Source organism: Myotis lucifugus, unplaced genomic scaffold, assembly GCF_000147115.1.
Source record: "Myotis lucifugus unplaced genomic scaffold, Myoluc2.0 scaffold_247, whole genome shotgun sequence".
NCBI lineage: Eukaryota > Metazoa > Chordata > Mammalia > Chiroptera > Vespertilionidae > Myotis > Myotis lucifugus.
This window is the reverse complement of record NW_005871295.1, coordinates 1,806,163-1,816,287: the sequence shown is the minus strand read 5'-3', so window position 1 is coordinate 1,816,287 and position 10,125 is coordinate 1,806,163. Positions and strand designations below refer to the sequence as shown.

The following is a 10,125-nucleotide window of genomic DNA, read 5'->3' as shown; positions in this document are numbered from 1 at the left end:
TCAGGGAGGGCCAGGGCGCAGTAGGCTGAGAGCCGGAGCCGGCTTCCCCGCCGAGGCTTCCTGGCTGCTGCCCTGGCCAGAGAGGCGCGGGTCCCAGGCCCCGACCTTGGTGGGAACGAGGCAGGAGCCCTTGGCTAGCACTCACCTCTCCTGTGCGTGTCCCTGAAATCGGGGTGGGCTGCCCAGAGAGGTGGTTGGAACCTGGGGCGCTCATGAAGGGAAGACACGGTGTGCGAAGCTAGCACAGGGGTTGGCGAAAGTAGGTCTGCAGTTGTAATACAAACAACACAATAATAAATGATACAAAAGTAAACTTTCGGGTACTCTGCCTCGGGGTTCAGATAACCCCTGGCCGGGTGCTCCTGGGCGGGGCCGGCTGAGCCCTGTAGGTTGAGCGCTCCATGAAATCTCTTTCCAGCATCTGCACCAGGAATGGGCCTCGATTTAAAACAGAGACACCCTCCAGTTTAAGTAGTTTTAAGAGCCTAAGGCCAAGCTGGCTCTTTTCCTCCCTCTTGGGGTTTGGAGGGCTGAGTGCCTTCTTGCCCACCTGAATGTTGTGGGATCAGAGCCTGGCAGAGGGCACTGAGGCCTCCCAGGGCCAGGCCACCTCCGGGACAGGCTCCAGAAGTGGGTGCTCTGACGTCCCCCCAGGGAAGTATGTCTGTCCATCAGCATGCAGTGACGATATAATGAATAGTAGACAGTTATTTTGCATCTATCTGTGCCGGCAGCCTGCTTTGCACACAGCCCCAGTTCATCCTCAGGGCGGGAAGACACCATTATTCGCTAGTTAAGGATGGGGAACGGGAGCCTCGCAGAGTATGGGCGTTTTGCAGGGGTACACAGGGAGCGAGGTGTAGAGGAGGACGGTGCAAAGCCCGACTTGGGAGCCCAGAGGAGCCTACCTGTGGGAAAGAGGCATGTTCTTAGGATTGTGGCAGCCCAAACGATGCAAGTGCTGGAGGCCAGGGTTTTCACCAGACCAAATTTCTCACCTGGGTGTGTCCCTCAGTCACCTGCAAGGTCTGTTAAAAGTACAGATGCTTAGTCTGGCCAGCATGGCTCAGTGGTTGGGCATCGATCTGTGAACCAAGAGGTCACGGTTCAATTCCTGGTCAGGGCATATGCCCAGGTTGTGAGCTCGATCCTCAGTGTGGGGCATGCAGGAGGCAGCGAATCAATGATTTTCTTTCATCATTGATGTTCTTATCTCTCTCTCCCTCTCCCTTCCTCTCTGAAATATATATATTTATTTATTTTTTATATATATATAAATAATATATAATAAATATATTTTATTTATTTATTTATTTTTAAGATATATATATATATATATATATATATATATATATATATATATATCTTTAAAAAAATACAGATGCCTGGTCCCACCCCAGCCAAGGGAATCCCAATCAGCAGGGTGCACCCCCAGCCCCACACACAGTCAAGGTCACCTGGGGAGCTGGGACCTGCTTTACTGATCTCTATGCCCATCTCCATCCCCAGTGGCCTGCGAGGGGCTGGCATGAAGCATGTGCTTAATCAGTATCTGATGGATGAGTGGATGTAGTGGGGTTGGGGGGGGGGGGGTTAGAGAAGGTTTCCTGAAGGAAGACTTAAATGGTGGGCACTGGCCTCAGAGCCATCAGTGCTGAGCTCCCCGGGACCTGGCCTGCTCACACTGGGACCACATCTCCAGCCTGGAGATGCCGAACATGTGGCTTCCTCTCCTGTCCATGTTATCCGTCCTTGCCCCATTGCTCTTCCCTCCCTGGATTTATCAGTTATTGGGCAGGACTCCGGGTAGTTAAAAAGTGAAAGTGAATGACCAAAGTCCACAGCTGCGCACCTCGGTGGTAGAAGCAGCTGAACTGACTGTAAGGAGGGGCTCCTGGCTTTGGGATTAGATGGACCCAAGTCTGAATCCCCACAGCTCTTTGCCTTGTGATGACCTTGGCAGTCCTCAGCCCTGAATTTGTTTCTTCATCTGTAAAACCTTGCTAAGGGCTTTGCACCTGATATTCCTATAAATAGGGTACAATATTGCCTGCCTGTGAAGGACAATGAGTTTAGGAGTACAATATCAGGTACTTCCCGCCCCTCCCCCCCCCCCCCCCCCCCCGGCTCCCTCTCCGGGGACCTTCCAGACTCATCATTCTCCTAGTCTGAACCCCTCAGTTCACTAGAGAAGGTGACTAAGGCCCAGAGAATGGCCTCCATTGCCCCCTTCTCTGTTGCAGAGCTGGCCTCAGGCCCAGCCTCAGGATTCCCTGTTCAGTGTCCTGGCCAAGGCTCCCACCCTGGGAGAAGCCTGCCTCCTCCTCATAGACCCTCAGCGGGCTGGGGTGGTGTTCAGGTTGGCTGGGGTAGCGGAACAGGCTGTGCAGTAACATCCAGGCTCCCTGGGCCCCACCTGAGACTAGATCTACCTTTTCTGCCCTCCCCACCAAGCACAGTGGCCAGGTCTTCCTGGGCGGGGCCGGCTGAGCCCTGTAGGTTGAGCGCTCCATGAAATCTCTTTTCAGCATCTGCACCAGGAATGGGCCTCGATTTAAAACAGAGACACTTGCCAGTTTAAGTAGTTTTAAGAGCCTAAGGGCAAGCTGGCTCTTTTCCTCCCTCTTGGGGTTTGGAGGGGTGAGTGCCTCTTTTCCTCCCTCCCCACACACTCTGCCCTCGCTAACCCCGTCCCATTCCAGGGGATTCGAGCCAGGATTCAAAACCAGAGGCAGTGGTTTTCAAAGGTTCCGCTACAGAAATCGCACTTCCTGCCACGGCAGGGCCCACCTTCATGTCCAACTTGACCTCCTACCAATCTGAGGCCCCTGCATGTCAGCCCTTCACATCCTCGTCATGCACCCTCCTGCAGGAGCCATGGTACCGCTTCCATCTTCATCATCACTGAACATCAGCGTCCCGGGTGCCAGGCCCCGGGCCAAGCATGCTATATGTGTGAGCATATTCGAACCTTCCGATTCTTAAGGCATAGATAGTGTTCTCCCAGCTATTTAACTTTCCCGAGAACACACGCAACTCCAAGCCATTCTTTAGACCTCAAACGTGTGACTCCTAACCACTACCTGTATATCCTTGTCCAAATTCTGTCTCATCATTTATTCATTCAACAAACGTCTACTGAGCCCCAAGAGCTGGCTGAGTCCCACTTCTGGCAGGATGAGCGTCGGTTGTCATGTATGACCCTGTGAAATCCCACGCCCCCCACTTTTTTCTAAATACAAGTGCGGGAGCGCGGCATCACTGAGGCCCAGGTCCCCAGCTGACTCGAGGCAGGATTCACAACCAGAGACAGCTCCCTGCTGAGCTGGAGCTTTTGCCCCCACCCCCCACCCCCGCTGCTCTCAGGGCTCCATGGGTGACGGGTGATTTATGCAAGACCATGAACTCCTGAATTGTCACTTCAACCCAGGGCTCAGCTCTTCCCAATCAGTGTGTCCTCATAAATCACCATTGTCACCTGGCAGAACATGCAACAGGTGACACTAATTGTCCTGCAATCACGCAGCAGCTTATTCTTGTCTCCCTCTTCCGCTTCATGAGAGCCAGGTGGGATCTAAGCAAGCAGTGCATTTTTTAAGCCTCCTGGTGCTATCAGATCAAGAGATTAAACTAAAACATCGCCCCAAGATTATAAAGTCAGTCACAGGTGAATGTAATGTGGGGACTGGTGAATGTGCCCACTAAGCTTCCGGGTGGAGTGGACGCCCAGTTTCTGTGTAGACAGTAGGTCCCAAAGATGGTGTGCTGGCATCTGATGGAATGACCCTTCCTGTTGCCATAGCATCCTATGTTTGTGGTGGCCGAGGGCCTGTGCCAAGGCTTTCTGGATGACCAGGCCTGCACATGGGTCAGTAGTTGTGCATTGGACGCAGCGAGTTGGGTGGGGGGCCATCACCATTTTCAGCAAATCAACTGCAGCCTGGGTGGGGCTGAGCAGCACAGGTGAGACCCGCCCTCTGTGCTGGTCCATGGAGATGGCTCCAGACGGGCCAAAATGTGTGGTACCTGGCACTGGAAGGGAAGGAGCAGGACAGTGCCGGCCTGGGCAGCCGGGATGGTAACGGGCATTGGGGTGCTTCCCCCCGCCCTCTAGCCTTCCAGAATCAGGAAGTTGGAGACTAGAGTTTTAAGCCTGAGCAAGCTCTGCTCTTGTGAATTCTGGCATAGCTGCATTCTGTCCTCCCATAGCTTCTACAACTCTTCTTGAACATCCTGATCTGGCCTGGCTGTCTATGGAAAGGGAATGGGGTTCCCAGGATTGTGGGGAGCTCAGGGCACAGCCAAAGGCTCAGTGAGAACCCCAGGGACAGATCGCAGCTGACCTGGACGACCCCAGGGACCGTGGGGGTGCCCTCGGAGCTCCTGCCCACCACGTGGAGGGTTTGCTTTCAGAGGAAGTGTGGCTCCTGACAGGACGGTTCTCCAAGGGGCTCAGACCCCCGAGCTTTGATAGCAGCAGAGTGTTCCCTGCCTGAGCCTGTGGGCCCAGCGGGCATCGGCCGACCTCCCAGTGAGCAGAGCGCGCTGTGCGGGACTGTGCAGACAGGTGTGGCGGGCACGCAGCTCCCTGCGCTTCTGGAGCTTAGAGTCTAATTGGGAAGCTGAAACGTGAGCATGCTCAGAGCAGAGCACAGCAACTGTGAAAACAAGAGAGTTCTAAGGTGTGGCTTCGGGGGCTTTCGAGTTCACTGTTTTACTTAATCATCCTGACAGAGAAGGAGTAACCTGCCCAAGTCTCAGGGCTGGTACATGGCCGAACCCGAATTCAAACCCAGGTCTGTCTCACTAGATCCACCAACGAACACAGCTGCTTCTTCGACTTCAGACGGGGAGAGCTACTGTGGGGCGGCGGGGGCTGGGAGCGCCTACCTGCCCAAGGCTCTTCGGGGCAGGGGGATTTGGATGGCCAGGAGGATGCCAAGATGCCAGACGGAGGTAGCAGTGTTGGCAGAAGTGGGGAGCGGCAGGGGCCGGAGGAGGGGGTGGAAGATGAGCTAAGGCGGCATCAGTCTGCATGTAGGACAGCGCTGGACTCCGGGGGATCAAGCATCTCGGCCCACAGGAGGCTTCTGTCCAGCAGAAGAGCGACACTGGCCACAGCGGTCACCCGTGCGGGCCCTGTTCTGTTAATGACAGAGGAAACCTGTCTGGAGCCTGTGGTGTATATTCTGGTTATCAAATGCCCAGGGTTACTCAGAGCCACAATTTTCCAAGATCACAGTTTTCAAACAAGTTGAAAACAATCGAATACTTGTCCTGAGACTGAATTTGGCATAATTTGTGTTAATGATAGAGAAGCCTCCAAACCGCTGGCCTCCCTGTGCTGTGGGCGTGGCCTCCAGTGGGAAAGCCCTCAGCAGCGGGCAGGCGCCTGGGCCCGCTCTGCCCTGGGACAGTGCTGGCCTGTCGGTCTCTCCCCACCATCGCGGTGACAGCAAAGAAAGACGGCCAGGAAGCCTTTGTTGGCACAAAATATAGAGAGAATTATCACTAAGCCTGTGACAGCCACAGTGATTGCCACTTTCTATAGCCATTATGTTTGGCTTTATATTCCGAAGTGTAAAAGCACCTCCTCTCTCTCTCTCTCTCTCTCTCACACACACACACACACACACACACACACACTGTGGTGAGGCAGTCTGCCCTGCTTGGCTGCCCTGCTTGGAGGACATTTATTCATTTTATGTGCCCTGGGTTCTGCTGGCTGTCCTTCTTTCGTTCCTGGAGAAAACAGACTTGAGTCTGAGCCCTTATTTATCATCAGTGACAGAAAGTGTGGAGCCAGAACGCTGTGCAGTGCCCTCTGTAACCCATCATCAGCGACCGCTCCTGCGCCAGCCTGTGGCCAGGAGCCGGAGTGCAGGTGGAGGAGCAGCCGCCCGCTGTCCCAGCCCCTGGGAGGTCCCTCGCCTTCCAAACAGAAGTCAGGCTGCCCACAGGCCAGAGGGAGACGCAGGCAAGAAGGGTGGCCTGGGTCACAGTGGAGTTGTCAGGACTGGTGCTTCGGACCCTTGCGTCGCCAGATGTTGTGCCAGCCTGTGGTGGGTAAGTGGATGAGGGCAGATCCCAGATGGCCCCCTGGGAGTGTGCGGCCCCTTCCCACCTGCCCCACCAGCCCCTGGCCTGCTCGCTGTTCCCTGTCATCTCGGGGTCCCAAGGCCCTGAGCTGCCCGGCTCAATTCGGGTGCCGCTGACTTGCGACTGGCAGCATAGAAGGAAATATAATGAAGTTCTTGTCAATATAAAATGGGAAATATCATCTAAACCTTCAGTCAGGAGCCTTGTTAAAGAAAAGGGTTCAGGATTTACCACACAGCGCCTTCGGTGAGTGAGAGCCATGAGGGCTCTGGCGTGTTAGAGAAAAGTCGTTAATGCCTCTGCTGCATTTCTGTGGAGACAGACCCGCTGGGAACTGTAACTTTTATTTATTGGTAACCATTTCTGGGTTGGTTTATCACAGAACTGCTGCTGTAAGTAATCGAACCGGATTTTTCTAGAATGATTAGAAAATCTCGATGTTGGTAAAAAGCCCTATAAATTATTCATTCACTTCTATGTTGCAAAGCGGTGTGGTAATAAACTGCTCTTTTCTGTTAGACCAAACTTCCACGTATGTGCATTGTGTGTGGTTTGGCTTATATGTGTGTTTGTGTGGGTGCTGAGCTTTTTGTATCCTCTTTTGTAGAAACGTCTCCGCCTTCCTTTTAAAAATATAATGATTTTTTTATGATGTCTAAGTAACAATTCCAGGCAGTATTACAAGAAATATAACAGGAAAATGTTTGTGAGCGTCCATCAGAAAGGGAACGTGCCCACAGAGAAAGTAGAAATGCACCCATTAAGATGCGTGTGGCTGTAATCCGGCTTTTAAGCCCCAATTCGAGACCAGCATCTTCCACCCTGTCTCCCCTCGGGTCAGCTGTGGGGACCGGGTGGGAGGAGGACTCAGCTGGAGCTTCCTTCTTGCCTCCTGACCCCTCGGCCGAAGAGGGAGGGGGGAGGCCTGGGGCCCTGCTGCCAGGGTCTGGAGTCTGGGATGGAGGGTGGATTTGCAGAGCAGCTTGAGAATGAGGGCTAGAAAGTGTGGGTTCAGGCAGCTCAGCAAGGGGAGGGATGGCCAAGAGGAAGAGCAGACCCGTGTGGACCAGGTGACCGGCTATTACACCTCGGCAACGAGCCGCCCGCCCTCACCACCCTGGAGGAAGCTTGAATGCAGGGCCTGGATGGGACCAGGGCCAGAGCCAACTTTGGGGCCTTAAAGAAGCCCTAACTGGGCCTCAATTTTCTCATCTGCATCATGGAAGCCATGAGAGCTTTCTACCCGTCAAAGCCAGCGTCGGGTCTTCCCATGTGGGCCTCGCCTCGCAGAACCTTATCCTCCGTGACTCCTGAATTCCGCCCACGCGCCACGTGCCGGCCACTTGCTGGCTGCTGGCCTGTGCCTCATCCGCTGCCTCGCTGTAGGGGCGGTGACTTCAGAGCCAGGGAAACCCAAGGTTTCCACATGGAAGGGGAACTCAGGACTTCCCTGAAAGCGCTTCTATTTGCATAGCAAAGGCCCACTTTTTGCTTAGATTATTTCAGATCCATAAAGTGGGAAGGATTTACAGAAGCTGTTAGTCGTTTTACCTGGCTGGGAAATGTGAAGTATTGTATGAAAGGGTATTCATTTTAATATTAACATCAGCACGTGGGAAGGAGTAATGGAGATTATGGGGGCCGGGACCTCTCAGGGAAAGGGGACGGGGAGAGGGATTAATCCTGCCTCACAGAGGGGAGAGCTTTGCCAAGGCGGCCCTTCCTCTCGCCCTAGGCCTCCATCAGTTGGAAGGAAGGGACTCGACAGGCAAAAAGCTTAGGGCTCTGACCGTAGCAGGAAAGAGGCTGAAGCTCGGGTGTGGTGGCCACTGAGAGGCCAGGAAGGAGTTGGTGGGAAAGGCCAAGGAGGCCATCTGCCAGTGGCCACAGCTGGGCCTCACCCGCCCCTGGATGCCCTGCCTGGACTGGGCAGACTCCTCCAAATGGCTGCTACCTGCCCCCGTCTCAGAAGCCCACCGGCCGGGGAGCCACTGACCCAGCATCCCTGCAGCCTCCTTCCCTGGATACCCAGGTACCCACGTACCCAGCTACCACTGACCTGCCTCACGTGTGTGTTTGGTTTTCCACTCTGTCAGAGCTGCGGGAGTCCATTGTGTCGTCCGTTTATTTGCAGCATTTAAATACATAGGGGCATTATTTGTCTTCTGTGTTATTAAGTCTATCAAACAGGCAAGTGCCTGGCCAGGCCCAACTATATTGCCAGGTGCGGTAGGGATTAGAAGCTCGCAGTATTTAATCACCACTGGGTACGCAGAGCACCCCCCTGCCCCCGCGAGGTTCTGGGGAGAAAGGCCGGACGCACAGCACACTGCCCTCAGCCACAGTCTAGCAGCGGAGTCCTTCAAGCTACAAACAGTAATTGAGCACCACTTGGTGCCAGGCCCAGGCTTGTTGCTAGAGACACAGAAATGAGGAAGAAGTGACCCCTAGTTCAGTGGGTGACAGACAAGTGAACCAGTGTGTGTCGTCAATGGTAACGTGACAGTGCAGCGTGAGCCATGGGGGAAGCCAGGAGGCACTCCCGGGGACTCCTGCAGAAGTTGTGCATGGAGCTGGTGCATGGCAGAGCTGGTCCCGGGGACTCCTGCAGGAGTCAGAGTTGTGCCTGGAGCTGGCGTGTGGCAGAGCTGGTCGAGTGGGAAGTAGTTGCATGACCCTCCCCACCCAGCCGTTGGACTAGAGGCTGACTTCCAGACCCTACTAGTCCAGAGGCTACCGGGCGTCAGCAGGGACCTCTCTCCCCCTCAGAGGCTTCCTGGAAAAGGTGGCCCATCATCTGGGCAAAGCAGGGGAAGTACGGATCCCCAAGCCTAGAGTCAGACCACATGAGGCAGCTGAGCTCCTTGGCAGAAGCCCCTGGAGCTACCCCATGTGGCTTGGCTGCCTCTGCCCCTTTCCCTGCACCCACCCCTCCCCTGCAGGGAGTAGAGCTTCTAGCCCTGATTCTGCAAACCTACACCATGGCTAGGTGAGAGGGTGGGGCAGCCACAGCCCACAGAACCTATCTGGTCCCAGGGTTTGTGGCTCCAAATGTCCCTGGAAAGCAAGAAGCCACCCACCCAGGCGCTGAGGCTGCAGATTCAGCTGCCCCCGCCTGCTAGCCTTCAGCCTGGCTGCATTAACTGGCCCAGAAGGAGTGGGCTGCCCACCCCCACATGCCAACTCCCTGACCTCACTGGGTGGAGGTCAGCCGCTCTGCACTGGCTCGCACAGCACTGGGCGTGCCATTAATCAAGCACTTCAATCCTTGCTGCAGTGTGTCCAGCCTTTGCCCTAGTGCCTTGCTCCATCCGGGGTACACAGTAGGTCTACAGGGAATAACGAATGAGGAAATGTTTCAGATGAGGATTGTCAGGACCAACTATTGTCTAAAACTGCACAGACTGAATGCCGCATCTATTTGCAGCTAGGGTTCAAGGTCTGGAGAAGGGGCTGCACACAAACGGATACACTAAACAAGAGATATAAAATTTAGAAGGCATGGGGGAGCCAGGCAGAGGCTTCACTCTAGCAAAGAAGCTCTCTGAATCTGAATCTCAGGACTCATCGGCTTTTTGTTTACTAGAATACACATTTGCCCTTTAGCAAAGCAAACAGGCATATCAATGGTAAAGTTTGGTAAACAGTAAAGGATTATCAGGTTAGGGGATTGCCTTCAGCCATTCAGCAAGCAGCAGGCAATATTATGCTGATTTTCAGCCCTGCTGAATATCAAAGTCCATCAGCCTTCTGACGGGACTTCTGGCATTTATATGGTAACTGCCTGTTGGTCTTAGCCTCTGGCACCAGCGGTACTGTTCACAGGGATTGCAGTATAAATGGTGCCCCTGGATTGTGCAGCATGGGGACCATGGGCCTTAAGCATCTTCACTGCCTGGAGCCCCTGGCCTTGATGCTGACCACTGGGCCTTCCTCCTTCCCCTTTCCAGCCAGCACTGCCCTCCCTCCTGCCTCTGCTGGCAGTGGCTGGTGATGACTTGCTCCAGTGAGCAGCTCTTTCAGGCC

At 54.4% G+C, this 10,125-nt stretch overlaps 1 protein-coding gene across 1 annotated transcript in view; it reads left to right on the top strand.

Annotated features, from left to right (window-relative positions):
- Positions 1 to 8,065: 8,065 nt before the first annotated feature.
- The window catches only part of STEAP3 (STEAP3 metalloreductase), a 28,430-nt gene continuing 26,370 nt past the window's right edge, over positions 8,066 to 10,125 (top strand). Inside the window, exon 1 of the mRNA XM_006098823.3 lies at positions 8,066 to 8,131. The gene's annotated coding sequence lies outside the window, so the exon portion shown is untranslated. The remainder of the gene's footprint in view (positions 8,132 to 10,125) is intronic.